Source organism: Haliotis rufescens, unplaced genomic scaffold (genome assembly GCF_023055435.1).
Source record: "Haliotis rufescens isolate VD_foot unplaced genomic scaffold, xgHalRufe1.0.p SCAF_10, whole genome shotgun sequence".
Lineage (NCBI taxonomy): Eukaryota > Metazoa > Mollusca > Gastropoda > Lepetellida > Haliotidae > Haliotis > Haliotis rufescens.
In genome coordinates, this window is record NW_025963780.1 from 13,053,844 (window position 1) to 13,072,676 (window position 18,833).

Below are 18,833 nucleotides of genomic sequence, written 5' to 3' on the forward strand. Positions count from 1 at the left end.
GTGTGTGACCTGTCAATACATATACAACACCTAGTTGATGTACTGTAAGTGTGTGACCCGCCAATACATATCCAACATCTGCAGCTGGTTGATGCATCTGTAGGTATAGAAGTTGGTATGCTTTGGTCCTTTGGTCTTCCGATTGTTATGATATAATAAAACACCTCCTTAAACACCAAGCGTTTCATTCTAAATGGTCCCACTAACTATATATATATAATAAAAATGTATTTTTTTATCTTATCTGGTGTTGGTAAGACGTTGGTCAACCAAACATAGTCCCTAAACATACCCAATCAAGGAAAGTGGTGTTCTTTCCCATTCTGATACAATGCACTTCATCAGCTCCATACCCATCCATACGCTGTAGTGTGGTGTGATGTCTGTAACATGTGTAACAAGGCAAGTATCTAATTGTTCATCGTGGGTTTCATTTGTATTAAAGGAAGACAACACGAGTATAGAAGCAAGGGGACGTTAGAGAATCATTTAGAGGGAGTAATAAACACTAGCACAGCCTTATCGCGCAACGGTTGTAATCTCCTCAAAGTGCATAATAATGAGGCATTAATTAAACCAGTATTGTAGGCACTTCCTCTGTAACCCCCTACCCCCGGCGGGAGGGGGTCTCAGCAGCGCGCATGAGATACCGCCAATGATAAAGGGGGCGAATGCCGGACGGGTGAGTGAAGAAGGCGGTGCTGTAATCTAATTAAGATTAAGATCGCAATAGACGAATTGTTTCACACTACCGCAATGAGACTCATCAGATCGTCACCTTTCCATATCTTTTTCTCTCACTGTTCACAATATAATTTTAAAATACAACTCTTCCAACATATTGGGACACAGGAATTGCGTAGACTTTGTGTTACAGAGACGCAAAGTCCATAAAGCCTTCTGTCGGCTGACTGATCGAAGTTTATTATATGAACATTCGCCATGTTCAAAATAAAAATAGTGCAGATATACATTGTTCACAGTAAATTGTTCACTCAGAATGTTCACAATAACAATAGTGTAAATATACATTCAAAATAACCTGTGCACTCAATATGACAGACAGAGAGACAGAACTGACTACAATCAAATCAAATACATGTAGTTCGTTGGATAAAATATGATGCAATGATACAATCGGTATATACATATGTATGGAAAGAATTTAGAGAAATTGCTGGCGTCTTTTAAAACATTTCTCAAGAAAAGCATGCTACTTTACAACAACGAGATTTTTGATTGGTTGGAATAGAATGTTGTCCCATGCCTAATCTTAGATCGGTATAGAAATGACATTCTGGGAGAAATGGTATTCCAGATAATAATGTATTACAGAAGGATTGGTTGGTTGGTTTGTTGTTTAACGCCGCACTCAGCAGTATTCCAGCTATATGACGGCGGTCTGTAAATAATCGAGTCTGTACCAGACAATACAGCGATTAATGTCATGAACATCGATCCACGCAATTGGTATCGATTACATGCATGAACCAAGTCAGCGAGCCTGACCACCCGATCCCGTTAGTCTTCATTTTACGACAAGCATAGTCACCTTTTACGGCAAGCATGGGTTGCTGAAGACCTATTATACCCCGGAATCTTCACGGGTCTATTGCATAGGGAGCATATAGTGGAAGAAGCTACCTTCAATGTGTGCACGGAGTAGTTTCCTTGGTTTGATGTGTCCAGATACCTATCGGCTCACCTCTGTCCTGAACACATAGTTAGGTTTACTACCTAGGATATACACAGGTAAATACAATAGTTGACACACCTGAACAGAAAGTGAAGAAAACCGGGAAGCTATATAATAATGTGTGGAATCGTGTTTTAAAGAAGAGACTAGTATGTAATAACACGCCATTCAGGATAGAAGCAGATGTAACTGGAGTCTTTTGGCGAACACACAAGAGTATGTGTTTTTAGTAAAAGTACATCGGATGTGTACATTATAGCGGCCAGGAGTGTTTTCACTTCATTGTGCAGGCAGACTGGAGTGTAGGCATTGTAGTATCAGGCAGACTGGAGTGTAGGCATTGTAGTATCAGGTAGACTGGAGTGTAGGCATTGTAGTATCAGGCAGACTGGAGTGTAGGCATTGTAGTATCAGGCAGACTGGAGTGTAGGCATTGTAGTATCAGGCAGACTGGAGTGTAGGCATTGTAGTATCAGGTAGACTGGAGTGTAGGCATTGTAGTATCAGGCAGACTGGAGTGTAGGCATTGTAGTATCAGGCAGACTGGAGTGTAGGCATTGTAGTATCAGGTAGACTGGAGTGTAGGCATTGTAGTATCAGGCAGACTGGAGTGTAGGCATTGAAGTATCAGGCAGACTGGAGTGTAGGCATTGTAGTATCAGGCAGACTGGAGTGTAGGCATTGTAGTATCAGGCAGACTGGAGTGTAGGCATTGTAGTATCAGGCAGACTGGAGTGTAGGCATTGTAGTATCAGGCAGACTGGAGTGTAGGCATTGTAGTATCAGGCAGACTGGAGTGTAGACATTGTAGTATCAGGCAGACTGGAGTGTAGGCATTGTAGTATCAGGCAGACTGGAGTGTAGGCATTGTAGTATCAGGCAGACTGGAGTGTAGGCATTGTAGTATCAGGCAGACTGGAGTGTAGGCATTGTAGTATCAGGCAGACTGGAGTGTAGGCATTGTAGTATCAGGTAGACTGGAGTGTAGGCATTGTAGTATCAGGCAGACTGGAGTGTAGGCATTGTAGTATCAGGCAGACTGGAGTGTAGGCATTGTAGTATCAGGCAGACTGGAGTGTAGGCATTGTAGTATCAGGCAGACTGGAGTGTAGGCATTGTAGTATCAGGCAGACTGGAGTGTAGGCATTGTAGTATCAGGCAGACTGGAGTGTAGGCATTGTAGTATCAGGCAGACTGGAGTGTAGGCATTGTAGTATCAGGCAGACTGGAGTGTAGGCATTGTAGTATCAGGCAGACTGGAGTGTAGGCATTGTAGTATCAGGCAGACTGGAGGGTAGGCATTGTAGTATCAGGCAGACTGGAGTGTTGGCATTGTAGTATCAGGCAGACTGGAGTGTAGGCATTGTAGTATCAGGCAGACTGGAGTGTAGGCATTGTAGTATCAGGCAGACTGGAGTGTAGGCATTGTAATATCAGGCAGACTGGAGTGTAGGCATTGTAGTATCAGGCAGACTGGAGTGTAGGCATTGTAGTATCAGGCAGACTGGAGTGTAGGCATTGTAGTATCAGGCAGACTGGAGTGTAGGCATTGTAGTATCAGGCAGACTGGAGTGTAGGCATTGTAGTATCAGGCAGACTGGAGTGTAGGCATTGTAGTATCAGGCAGACTGGAGTGTAGGCATTGTAGTATCAGGCAGACTGGAGTGTAGGCATTGTAGTATCAGGCAGACTGGAGTGTAGGCATTGTAGTATCAGGTAGACTGGAGTGTAGGCATTGTAGTATCAGGCAGACTGGAGTGTAGGCATTGTAGTATCAGGCAGACTGGAGTGTAGGCATTGTAGTATCAGGCAGACTGGAGTGTAGGCATTGTAGTATCAGGCAGACTGGAGTGTAGGCATTGTAGTATCAGGCAGACTGGAGTGTAGGCATTGTAGTATCAGGCAGACTGGAGTGTAGGCATTGTAGTATCAGGCAGACTGGAGTGTAGGCATTGTAGTATCAGGCAGACTGGAGTGTAGGCATTGTAGTATCAGGCAGACTGGAGTGTAGGCATTGTAGTATCAGGCAGACTGGAGTGTAGGCATTGTAGTATCAGGCAGACTGGAGTGTAGGCATTGTAGTATCAGGCAGACTGGGGTGTAGGCATTGTAGTATCAGGCAGACTGGAGTGTAGGCATTGTAGTATCAGGTAGACTGGAGTGTAGGCATTGTAGTATCAGGCAGACTGGAGTGTAGGCATTGTAGTATCAGGCAGACTGGGGTGTAGGCATTGTAGTATCAGGCAGACTGGAGTGTAGGCATTGTAGTATCAGGTAGACTGGAGTGTAGGCATTGTAGTATCAGGCAGACTGGAGTGTAGGCATTGTAGTATCAGGCAGACTGGAGTGTAGGCATTGTAGTATCAGGCAGACTGGAGTGTAGGCATTGTAGTATCAGGCAGTCTTGAGGGTAGGCATTGTAGTATCGGGTAGACTGGTGTGTAGGCATTGTAGTATCAGGCAGACTGGAGTGTAGGCATTGTAATATCAGGCAGACTGGAGTGTAGGCATTGTGGTATCATGTAGACTGGAGTGTAGGCATTGTAGTATCAGGCAGACTGGAGTTTAGGCATTGAAGTATCAGGCAGACTGGTGTCTTGGCATTGTAGTATCAGGTAGACTGGAGTGTAGGCATTGTAGTATCAGGCAGACTGGAGTGTAGGCATTGAAGTATCAGGCAGACTGGTGTGTTGGCATTGTAGGATCAGGTAGACTGGAGTGTAGGCATTGTAGTATCAGGCAGTCTTGAGGGTAGGCATTGTAGTATCGGGTAGACTGGTGTGTAGGCATTGTAGTATCAGGCAGACTGGAGTGTAGGCATTGTAATATCAGGCAGACTGGAGTGTAGGCATTATGGTATCATGTAGACTGGAGTGTAGGCATTGTAGTATCAGGCAGACTGGAGTTTAGGCATTGAAGTATCAGGCAGACTGGTGTCTTGGCATTGTAGTATCAGGTAGACTGGAGTGTAGGCATTGTAGTATCAGGCAGACTGGAGTGTAGGCATTGAAGTATCAGGCAGACTGGTGTGTTGGCATTGTAGGATCAGGTAGACTGGAGTGTAGGCATTGTAGTATCAGGCAGACTTGAATGTAAGCATTGGAGTATCAGGCAGACTGGAGGGTAGGCATTGTAGTATCAGGCAGACTGGTGTGTAGGCATTGTAGTATCAGGCAGACTGGGGTGTAGGCATTGTAGTATCAGGCAGACTGGGGTGTAGACATTGTAGTATCAGGCAGACTGGTGTGTAGGCATTGTAGTATTGGGTAGACTGGAGTGTAGGCATTGTAGTATCAGGCAGACTGGGGTGTAGGCATTGTAGTATCAGGTAGACTGGAGTGTAGGCATTGTAGTATCAGGTAGACTGGAGTGTAGGCATTGTAGTATCAAGTAGACTTGAGGGTAGGCATTGTAGTATCAGGCAGACTGTTGTGTAGGCATTGTAGTATCAGGTAGACTGGAGTGTAGGCATTGTAGTATCAGGTAGACTGGAGTGTAGGCATTGTAGTATCAGGTAGACTTGAGGGTAGGCATTGTAGTATCAGGCAGCCTGTTGTGTAGGCATTGTAGTATCAGGCAGACTTGAGCGTAGGCATTGTAGTATCAGGTAGACTGGTTTGTAGGCATTGTAGTATCAGGCAGACTTGAGGGTAGGCATTGTAGTATCAGGCAGACTGGGGTGTAGGCATTGTAGTATCAGGCAGACTGGAGTGTTGACATTGTAGTATCAGGTAGACTGGAGTGTAGCCATTGTAGTATCAGGCAGACTGGGGTGTAGGCATTGTAGTATCAGGTAGACTGGGGTGTAGGCATTGTAGTATCAGGTAGACTTGAGGGTAGGCATTGTAGTATCAGGTAGACTTGAGGGTAGGCATTGTAGTATCAGGTAGACTGGGGTGTAGGCATTGTAGTATCAGGTAGACTTGAGGGTAGGCATTGTAGTATCAGGTAGACTGGAGTGTAGCCATTGTAGTATCAGGTAGACTGGGGTGTAGGCATTGTAGTATCAGGTAGACTTGAGGGTAGGCATTGTAGTATCAGGTAGACTTGAGGGTAGGCATTGTAGTATCAAACCCAACAAGTCATTTCCTGTAACAATGGTGCTTTAATACAAAATGGACAAAAAGGTATATTGATATCTGTCAAGTATTATTGTGTTCATAACGGTTGTATATTTTCTCCGCATAAAGACTAAAATTGATACAATTAACGTTACAACGTACTAGTGAATGATTGAGTATGGTTTTACGCCGCTTTTAGCAATATTCCAGCAATATCACGGCGGGATACAACGTACTATACATGCTTGGCCACTCTGCTAAGTATATCTAAACGTAACGACATATTCATATTAAAGGTATCAGAACAGATTTGCCATATACTTTGAAATACATGTGTTTTTATCTGTAATGTTTTTGGAAAGGTTTAAAGGGGCGAAAATCGAACCATGGGTTCAGATATCATTGGTCGTCATATAGCTGGAATATTGCTGAGTGCGGCGTTAAACAACAAACAATGAAGATCACATTGAGGTAAAGGCAATAGGGGGAAGCAGAGAGGTGACCAATCGTTGTAGGGGCGATGCTTGCACACCTGTCTCACATTGGTGAAAGTTACGTGATCCACTTACCGATCTGTGTTGATGTTTGCTTCAGAGTTGAAGCTACACTAACTAAATAGCTATAAACAGTGAAACCAGCTTTCTTCACTAGGCATTTGTTATCTGTAGAATCATAAAGTATCGATCAGCTTTAATTTGATAAGACAGTGGACTAAGTTTACTATTCTATAAATATTGTAAAGTCTTGTAAATATTTTGATTTGCCAAAACGTATCGTGGAAAGATACATAGACTTGCTAACTGTATCTCGTATTTTCATGTTACTGATACATCATACAAATATATTTTTTTCCGTAGTTACATCAATGTTGTTTCATTTATTGCTTATTAACAGAGATTACCTTGCTAATGATTATAATCTGTGTAATAGTTTAATTTTTACCCTGAACAAGAACTTATTTTATTAACATTAAGTCTGTATGGTACGGTGTGCCAGCAGTAAGACATTTATTTAGCTACAGTGTTCGATATGCATCCCGCGTGTACTCCCTAAGACTAACACTATGAAAACATGTCTCTAAAATAATTGTGTTTTTCTTTGCAAAAGAACCTCACCTCTTCTTATATTTAGCTATACTATATTTGGTTTAGTTATATCTGGACTTGGCTAGGCTTTTGGTGAAGAAATAAATAAAAAAATTAAGAAGTTATCAATACCCCACTTTACAGTAGTTGGTCGGCGCTATAAGGCAGACATAATGCCGATGCGACGTTTAATTTGAACTCACTCACTTACTACAGTAGTTGGAGTGGACTAAACCAAAGCCTCTTGGGCAGATATTCTATTGCTTTATGTCCCAATATCTCATTAGATAAATCGAATTTGATTTTTTAAATTTATTCCTATAACGAGAGAATGGAACTAAGCATGCAAAAATAAAATTGAAAGAGCTCTGCAACCTCCCACACGGAGACACGTGACCGAGGGGTCTTGTCTTCATCTTCCTTTTATACCGGAAAGACTGAACACTATTTTATTAAGCACTAAACAGGCTCATTTACGCACCAATAATAGCGACGCCCAAACTTTGCCAAAGTTTTGCCCGAGCGTCATACAACCGCTCACCGAGACTTCTACCGAGTTACTGTATTTACCTTGCGTCACACATAATGCATAGAGACAGATTCTCTCCGCCAACTATGTCGATACATCGAAGCTGAATGTCATGTTGGGATTTCCTTTTTTTTAAATGAATGAGATTTTTTTAAATTTTATACTACCGCCACAGATAAATCCAAGATAAGAAAATATGAAACTTTGAAATCCTACTGCACGCATCTATTCAGGTGGCACAAAATGGCGAAGTGACAGCTTTTCATGAAATAAATGACTTTATGAAATTATTTGATGCTGAATTGTGGTTGTGATATCAAAACCATGACCGTTTCATAAATATCTCCTGTGGAGTGGACGAAAGGTCAGTGATAAAATTTATCGCAGCCAGTTATATCTGGACGGTAACACACAATGAATATACATACATGCGTTGTCGTATAACTACATATTCACTGAACACACTTCAGTTCTGTATATTCTCGTCTTGAAATATAGGGAATCTACTAGTAGGTTAAACTGATTTTCCCTATGGAGAGTTACAATTGTCAGTAATTGTAAGCACAACTTGAAAACATGTACCGCTGGGGTCCTAATTAATAACAAGTTGTTGCAATGTGATCAAAAGTCTTGCGCATGGGGCCGCTACTTAGACACTGCAGCCAAACTAGAAACACTCTTAGCAGGTGCCCCCTGCAGTGGTGAACGGAGAGAGGGCTGACCAGAGCCAACATATCACCCCATGTGTAACACGTGGCTGGAGCTACACTACAGATCAACCTGTACACCCCGTCATAAGGATTTTCACTCCCCCACTGGCTTACTAAAGGATTACCTTTCAGGGCTAAACCTATACGTGTACAATGTCCATTTTGTTTAGACGAGCAAAACTATTCCAATGGATTCTGTTTATGTAGTCATAAGGCCTGTAGTACATCATGTACACACACCATATTTTTACAGTAAACCAACAAACTGAACAATGAAGAAGACTTAATTTCCATGGTCATTAATGAGAGTGATCAATATCGTAACACTGACTTATACATACTGGTACTTTCAGCGGTTCCCGACAATCAAATTATGGGACAAAGGAATTAGAAATTAAAATTGCAAGGTCATCAGTTTGTAGAAGTTTACAATTTTACAAGTTTACGCATCAGATAATACTTTGGCAAATATTTTTCCGTAAATCTAAAAATATGTCGTGACGTTCGAGTGCTGAACAGTTACGAAGTTAAATAGATGTTATTGCTATGAGATGAAATTTCGCGTGAAATGTTTAACTTAAATTCTGAGAAATTATATTCACTTGGACTGATTTACTTCACGGTACCATTCTTGTTGGTATGTGTCTTTACATAGAAGTTTGAATATCTTCATTTATATATATCGCTGACATCCTGTGCGTACCAAACATGACCAAAACCACTCTAAAAAGCCAATTATAATCACCTGCCTCGTCGGGCCGTTTCAGAAATTCATAACAATGTTTGGAGTATCTTGGTGAAAATTGTGTGAATAATTCTTATCCAGTATGAAAGTACTCTACACTGAAAATTTATATCTAATGAAAATAGCCCACACAATGCCAAAACTATATTATTGGAGGTTTTATAGGTTCTTCTTCTTCTTCTTCTTCTTCTTCTTCTTCTTCTTATTCTTTACTCATCAAAGCAAATAGAGGGAAACCTAATTCCATATATGATGGGAATGCGAATTATACGCGACGGTTACATATTCACAAGATAAATACGTTCGCCGTGCTTTTCCTCTAGATCATTACGCCTTGTGTTATTTATTACCAGACATGATTTTATTAACGAGGTACTTTAGGTTCTATGGATTTAAAAATGCAATCATAGTGGTACCAGGCTGGTGGACCTGAAATTGACCTGTGTCGGGGCTCTAGTGCCCATGTGCCGTCAAATGGGAGGCGTTATAGAAATTACGTAACCGGTCATAAATGATATAAATATATCCAGAGATTGTGCGTCAATCTACAGTCGTATAAAGATGTGACTACTTTCTGTCGTGTTTAGCCATGTCTTACTCCAGTCATGTATAGCTGTGTCCACTTCAAGTCATGTATAGCCATGTCCCACCCAAGTCATGTATAGCCATGTCTTACTCCAGTCATGTATAGCCATGTCTCACCCAAGTCATGTATAGCCATGTCCCACTCCAGTCATGTATAGCCATGTCCCACCCAAGTAATGAAAAGTCATGTCCTACTCCAGTCATGTATAGCCATGTCTCACCCAAGTCATGTATAGCCATGTCCCACTCCAGTCATGTATAGCCATGTCCAACCCAAGTAATGAAAAGTCATGTCCTACTCCAGTCATGTATAGCCATCTCTCACTCCAGTCATGTATAGCCATGTCCCACTCCAGTCATGTATAGCCATGTCCCACTCCAGTCATGTATAGCCATGTCTTACTCCAGTCATGTATAGCCATGTCTCACCCAAGTCATGTATAGCCATGTCCCATTCCAGTCATGTATAGCCATGTCCCACCCAAGTAATGAAAAGTCATGTCCTACTCCAGTCATGTATAGCCATGTCTCACCCAAGTCATGTATAGCCATGTCCCACTCCAGTCATGTATAGCCATGTCCCACCCAAGTAATGAAAAGTCATGTCCTACTCCAGTCATGTATAGCCATCTCTCACTCCAGTCATGTATAGCCATGTCCCACTCCAGTCATGTATAGCCATGTCTTACTCCAGTCATATATAGCCATGTCTCACCCAAGTCATGTATAGCCATGTCCCACTCAAGTCATTGTGTAGCCATGTCTCACTCCAGTCGTCTATAGTCAAGTCCCACTCCAGTCGTGTATAGCCACGTCCACTCCAAATCATGTATAGCCATGTCCCACTCCAGTCATGTGTAGCTGTGTCCCGCTCCAGTCATGTATAGCCATGTCCCACTCCAGTCATGATTAGCTGTGTCCCACTCCAGTCATGTATAGCCATGTCCCACTCCAGTCATGTATACCCATGTCTCACTCCAGTCATGTATAGCCATGTCCCACTCCAGTTATGTGTAGCCATGTCCCACTCCAGTCATATATAGCCATGTCCCACTCCAGTCATGTATAGCCATGTCTCACTCCAGTCATGTATAGCCATGTCCCACTCCAGTCATGTATAGCCATGTCTCAATCCAGACATGTATAGCCTTGTCTCGCTCCAGTAAGGTTTAGCTGTGTCCCATTCAAGTCATGTATAGTCATGTCCCACTCCAGTCGTGTGTAGCCATGTCCCCCTCCAGTCGTGTGAAGCCATATCTCACTCCAGTCATGTGTAGCCATGTCCCACTCCAGTCGTCTATAGCAATGTCCCACTCCAGTCATGTTTAGCTGTGTCCCACTCCAGTCGTGTATAGCCATGTCCCACTCCAGTCATGTATAGCCATGTCCCACTCCAGTCGTGTGTAGCCATGTCCCCCTCCAGTCGTGTGAAGCCATATCTCACTCCAGTCATGTATAGCCATGTCCCACTCCAGTCGTGTATAGCAATGTCCCACTCCAGTCATGTTTAGCTGTGTCCCACTCCATTCGTTTGTGGCTATGTCCCACTCCAGTCGTGTGAAGCCACATCTCACTCCAGTCATGTTTAGCTGTGTCCCACTCCAGTCGTGTGTAGCCATGTCCCACTCCAGTCGTGTGAAGCCATATCTCACTCCAGTCATGTTTAGCTGTGTCCCACTCCAGTCGTTTGTAGCCATGTCCCACTCCAGTCGTGTGTAGCCATATTCCACGTCTACTACAACATATTGTTGTGCACCTCTCCTCCTGTCTCCTATACCATATTTCTGCGCCCTCTCCCTTCGGTCTACTACAACATATTGCTGTGCCCATCTCCCCTCTGTCTGGTACAACATATTGCTGTGCCCATCTACCCTTTGTCTACTACAACATATTGCTGTGCCTATCTACCCTCTGTCTACTACAACATATTGCTGTGCACCTCTCCCCTCCGTATACTACAACATATTGCTGTGCCAGTCTCCCCTCTGTCTACTACAACATATTGCTGTGCCCATCTCCCCTCTGTCTACTACAACATATTGCTGTGCCCATCTCCCTTCTGTCTACTACAACATATTGCTGTGCCCATCTTTCCCTCTGTCTACTACAACATATTGCTGTGCCCATCTCCCCTCTGTCTACTACAACATATAGCTGTGCACCTCTCCCCTCTGTCTACTACAACATATTGCTGTGCACCTCTCCCCTCCGTCTACTACAACATATTGCTGTGCACCTCTCCCCTACGTCTACTACAACATATTGCTGTGCCCATCTCCCCTCTGTCTAGTACAACATATTGCTGTGCCCATCTACCCTCTGTCTACTACAACATATTGCTGTGCACATCTCCCCTCTGTCTACTACAACATATTGCTGTGCCCATCTCCCTTCTGTCTACTACAACATATTGCTGTGCCCATCTCCCCTCCGTCTACTACAACATATTGCTGTGCACCTCTCCCCTCTGTCTACTACAACATATTGCTGTGCCCATCTCCCCTCCGTCTACTACAACATATTGCTGTGCCCATCTCCCCTCTGTCTACTACAACATATTGCTGTGCCCATCTCCCCTCTGTCTACTACAACATATTGCTTTGCACCCCTCCCCTCCGTCTACTACAACATATAGCTGTGCCCATCTACCCTCTGTCTACTACAACATATGGCTGTGCCCATCTCCCCTCTGTCTACTACAACATATTGCTGTGCCCATCTCCCCTCCGTCTACTACAACATATTGCTGTGCCCATCTCCCCTCTGTCTACTACAACATATTGCTGTGCCCATCTCCCCTCTGTCTACTACAACATATTGCTTTGCACCTCTCCCCTCCGTCTACTACAACATATTGCTGTGCCCATCTCCCCTCTGTCTACTACAACATATTGCTGTGCCCATCTCCCCTCTGTCTACTACAACATATTGCTGTGCACCTCTCCCCTCCGTCTACTACAACATATCGCTGTGCACCTCTCCCCTCTGTCTACTACAACATATTGCTGTGCACCTCTCCCCTCCGTCTACTACAACATATTGCTGTGCCCATCTCCCCTCTGTCCACTACAACATATTGCTGTGCCCATCTCCCCTCTGTCTACTACAACATATTGTTGTGCCCCCTCCCCTCCATCTACTACAACATATTGCTGTACCCATCTCCCCTCTGTCTACTACAACATATTGCTGTGCACCTCTCCCCTCTGTCTACTACAACATATTGCTGTGCCGATCTCCCCTCTGTCTACTACAACATATTGCTGTGCCCATCTCCCCTCTGTCTACTACAACATATTGTTGTGCACATCTCCCCTCTGTCTACTACAACATATTGCTGTGCACATCTCCCCTCTGTCTACTACAACACATTGCTGTGCCCATCTCCCCTCTGTCTACTACAACATAATGTTGTGTCCATCTCCCCTCTGTCTACTACAACATATTGCTGTGCACTTCTCCCCTCTGTCTACTACAACACAATGCTGTGCCCATCTCCCCTCTGTCTACTACAACATATTGCTGTGCCGATCTCCCCTCTGTCTACTACAACATAATGCTGTGCCCATCTCCCCTCTGTCTACTACAACATATTGCTGTGCCCATCTCCCCTCTGTCTACTACAACATAATGCTGTGAACATCTCCCCTCCGTCTACTACAACACAATGCTGTGCCCATCTCCCCTCTGTCCACTACAACATATTGCTGTGCCGATCTCCCCTCTGTCTACTACAACATAATGCTGTGCCCATCTCCCCTCCGTCTACTACAACATATTGATGTGCACCTCTCCCCTCTGTCTAGTACAACATATTGCTCTGCCCTCTTCCCACCGACTACCACAACATATTGCTGTGCCCCTTTCCCCTCTGCTTCCTACAACATATTGCCCACCTTCAAGTGATACCCACACGTACAGGAGCGAGCGCATAATTCATCGGGAGTCAGTCAGTGAGGGAAGTGGAACGCATGATGATGTGATAATGACTCCTTTGAAGTATTTGGGGTGCCATTTTCTTTCCATCTCTTTTGCCAGGTGACGAAAACATGATACCCTTTGTCAATTGGTGGAACAACATAGGGGGAAGTCACGTAGAAAGGAGGTTCTGATGAATTGTTTTAAATATCACATATATCTTTGAAAGCGCAGCTGGCCAGCATCCCGGACAGGTTTGGTCAGCACTGTTTTTATTTACAACTGATGCGAAATCTGGGGAAAACTCTCATAACGTATCAAAAGAATAATGTTTGTAAAAGCTGCTTACTAAAACGTGATTTTTGTTTGTTTTAATGCGACATGTCGAAGTGTCATATCAAAATTTAAAATCTTATAGGGGTAACAGTTCTGCACATACACGATGTGGAATCATGCAGACTCTTTATTCGTTTTCTATTCCATTTTAGTTACCTTTGGCGCCGATATATCACATACACGATGTGGAATCGTGCAGACGCTTCATTCGTTTTCTTTTCCATTTTGGTTAACCTTTGGCGCCGAACAACTGTTGCTAGTTGAAAAAATGTTGGTTGGTACTGCTAGATTAACACTGAAGGATCACTAGATACTCAAGCATAGCCCCCATGTTAGGCAATAGAAATCAAACACAAATAGTCTTGACAACCAAAAACATAATGGTAAAAAACATATATGGGCACTTGTTTCTGATCAGACATTTTAATTTACCCAGCTATAATCTCCTTACTCATTGGGAAACAATCACAATATCACAGCTGAAACATATACGTCATCACAATCAGAATACACAGTACTCAATGCACTATCCGAACCAATGGTCATGACGTCTTTGTTTTCGGGTGAGTCACTGTACGCAGAACAGTGCAAGAAAACAATATTACACGTGAGTGTTCTTTATAGTCCTGAAAACAGGTTAATGACAAATCCTACTTTATTTCTAAAACACTCTATCCGTTTGGCCCTCAATCCAGATCGGGTAATCTCACTGGTTGATTTTCAACTGTTAAGATCAACTAGAATTAGTTGTCTCGATTTCAGGTTAGAAGTTTCATCGAGTGCATTTCATCTTTTGTGGTCGCCAGATAATAGATTTCTATCATCTAAAAATGACTCTTTTTTCGTTATGACGCTTATATTATACACTGTTCTCTCTGGAGGCAGTTCTACTTCTTTACTATGAGGGGAAGATTTAATTGCCTTTTTGAAATCCCAGCACAGGTTTCTCCCGGCTCTTAAGACCATATTTTTGGTGAGCCGTCGTTTATGACTTTTGCATATGGCGCCGAGAACCCGTCACGCCGACTTAGGGCGCATGCGTCACGCTCCGGCGCCTCCTGGCGTCGTCAGGTGTTCAAACCAGTTGGCTTCAACCAGGCTCCAAAACAGAAGCTCCGAACATTGGCCAGGAATATATGTCTGTGTGTTGTAAATTTTAATTCAAACATGAAGACGTTTCGTGTCGAATTCAAGAGTTTCATGATAATAAGAAAGAACAAGTTTTTTTGCAAACGTTACTTTATTTAGTTCTTTTATATGAAATGCACACAATAATAGTATATTATATGTGTTGTTCAATGTTTTTGCTGGCCAATATAAATCGTTCTTTATGTTACATTGACAGCAATATATGAACGATATCTTACTAATAAATGCCATCTTGGTTATATGGTAAGGTCGATAAAGCATTGTCCTTTTGAATTGAGAGCATAACTGAATGAAAACATAATGTCTGATATGTAATGAGTTTATATGCGATGTAGTTTATTCGACTATTTCGCAAACAGGATTGAGAGAAAAAGAATATGTTTTGTGTTCATTAGAAAGTGGTCACGTACAAACATTCCCAAAAGTTTTAATGAACTGAAAGAAAGTAACACTGAGCGATACCCGTAGTTTAGAATAGTAAGGAGTAAAGTTTCCCTGGTGTGAATAGGTGTAGTGAAAGGAAGATAAGACATCACATAAGGATAGCTAACCGGGTTTATAATTATTGTACTAATAATGACAACATTACACATTTATAAACCGCGTGCCTACTACAGCCTTGTCATATATTAGGCCCTGGTATTTCGAAATTGCTGATACAAGCAAATCTTTCCATATGAGATTATCAATGTTTAGACACATGCATATGTAACATTGTCATTATAAGTACAATTATTAGTACTTTCCTTAATGCATGTACAAATATCTAATAATCTAATATCATCTTAAGTTATTAATCATATATGAACATGGTAAAGATGAGAGTATACCTATGCATACGTAACAATTTTGTGTTTACCCTTTACATTGTAACATTCATCCCAATATACATGATATTCTTTGATCCCGAAACTCCCTTTGCAGTGCCCCTTCCTAAATATCGGCTGTCCCCCGGGACAGCAACACCATTCTGACTGCAGTACCACCTGTCTAGAAACTAGCAGTTTATCAGTTGATGAGAGTTTCATAACACTTATTGACACCCCGTCTGCTTCGGTTCTCCTCACACTCAAGCATGTCATTAGGAAAACATCCCCAGCTTATCACAAAGACATACAGATCGGTGTCAACGTTTTCCTTCCTTCTCCAGCATTTTCACCAAGAATGGCATTCAATATTTTTTTCGTGTGTGTCATTTGTTTAAGTAATGGGGGTGAATTGTTAAAAATGAAGATCACACAGACAATAGCAATGAAGACACGCTTGACTATAAGGACTTCGCCCTCTTATTCGTTTACTACGATGTTTCTATACAGTTAGTAGTGAAATATGTTCGGGGAACAGGTCACACTGAAAGGATAAAATATGCCACGTCTTTATAGACACTACATCTTCTAAATGCCACTAACAAAATATCAGACATTTCAAAGAGCAGTTATATGAATTAAGTAAACAATTACGCAGCGCCATTTCATTAACCAGTGGCTATATTAACTGCCTCTAAACCCAACTCACAACACACTACAGACACACGGACACTATAAACACGCACGTACACCTACATAATATAAATTCTCTGAAAAAAAACAGTCTGATTTTTGATGTTCATCCACCCATTGAGTGGGTGAATTGTATCACCGGAGCCAGTAGTTGTAGCTGTGTACTTTGACAGCAGCATCACCTACTTCACTGTATTAGTGCTGGCCGAGCAGTGAGGCCGGCGACAGCTCGAGGTTCCCACCACCACCCACCCACATTTAGCAATGAAGGCTTGGGCTGACAACAGCCAAGACTCACAAGACGAAGAACCAACCAGGAAGACGACTGGTAAAGTCATTGTACATCTGCCAGCAACCAAAAGGGCATTTTTATATGGCACATTTATAGCGTGTCACAAACGGGAGTCGATGAGCAGTCATAAGGAAACAATCTCCGGCAGCACCTGAAGCTACTCCCCAGCATCTGTAAGGTAGTCAGCATCAGTATTGCAGCAAAACACTATAAAAACCGACAAGCTTAATTATCGAGGGACTCATGGCTATTTCTCCAAAGCAGTAGATCGGAAAAATGATGTTATTTTCACATAAGAGGGACATCAAACACAAGCAGGTGTTACAACAGAAACTATCATCTTTTTCTACCCTACACCTTTTATTACGATGAGGTAACATGGGTTTTCTATAAGTACGCACTCATTGTAGCCGTCAATAAACAAAACATAAGTTATATACGTAAATAGCTAGCGCTGATTCATTTGCAAATAATTCATTAAAAGTAATGAAAACATAAAGTGGAGAATCTGTTCTGTTCTGAACCCCAATTCAAAATAAGCCTCGCGTGTGCACAATGCCTTCAAGAGAACAGTGCGCACATACATGGTTAACCTGATATATGAGACTACGGATCTATATAAGGGACAGGAAACAGGTAACCAGCAGTGTATACAGACCTATAACATGAAACAGATGACAGCAGTGTATACAGAACTATAACAGGAAACAGGTAACCAGCAGTGTATACAGACCTATAACATGAAACAGATGACAGCAGTGTATACAGAACTATAACATGAAACAGATGACAGCAGTGTATACAGACCTATAACATGAAACAGATGACAGCAGTGTATACAGAACTATAACAGGAAACAGGTAACCAGCAGTGTATACAGAACTATAACATGAAACAGATGGCCAGCATTGTATACAGAACTATAACAGTTAACAAGTGACAACAGTGTATACATAACTATAACAGGAAACAGATGACAGCAGTGTATACAGAACTATAACAGGAAACAGATGACAGCAGTGTTTACAGAACTATAACAGGAAACTGATGACCAGAAGTGTTTACAGAACTATAACAGGAAACAGATGACAAGCAGTGTATACAGAACTATAACAGGAAACAGATGACCAGCAGTGTATACAGAACTATAACAGGAAACAGATGACAGCAGTGTATACAGAACTATAACAGGAAACGGATGGCAAGCAGTGTATACAGACCTATAACATGAAACAGATGACCAGCGGTGTATACAGACCTATAACAGGAAACAGATGACCAGCAGTGTATACAGAACTATAACAGGAAACAGATGACCAGCAGTGTATACAGACCTATAACAGGAAACAGATGACCAGCAGTGTATATAGACCTATAAGAGGAAACAGATGACCAGCGGTGTATACAAACTTAAAACTGAAAACAGATGACCAGCAGTGTATACAGAACTATAACAGGAAACATATGACCAGCAGTGTATACAGAACTTAACAGGAAACAGATGACCAGCAGTGTATACAGAACTATAACAGGAAACAGATGACCAGCAGTGTATACAGACCCATAACAGGAAACAGATGACAGCAGTATATACAGACCTATAACAGAAAACGGATGACCAGCAGTGTATACAGAACTATAACAGGAAACAGATGACCAGCAGTGTATACAGAACTATAACAGGAAACAGATGACAGCAGTATATACAGACCTATAACAGTAAACGGATGACCAGCAGTGTATACAGAACTATAATAGGAAACAGACGACCAGCAGTGTATACAGACCTGTAACAGGAAACAGATGACCAGCAGTGTATATAGACCTATAAGAGGAAACAGATGACCAGCGGTGTATACAATCTTAAAACTGGAAACAGATGACCAGCAGTGTATACAGAACTATAACAGGAAACATATGACCAGCAGTGTATACAGACCCATAACAGGAAACAGATGACCAGCAGAGTATACAGAATTATACCAGGAAACAGATGACCAGCAGTGTATATAGAGCTATATCAGTAAACAGATGACCAGCAGTGTATATAGAGCTATATCAGTAAACAGCTGATATTGCAGTGTACACACAACTATAAGAGGACAGCTGATATGCAGTGTGACAGGACACATATGGCCTACAGTGTATAGGGAACTATGGCGTGACACGTGACATGTAGCGTAGTGCAAAACTCTAACAGAGTAGGACTGATGTGTGGTTCGTAGCAA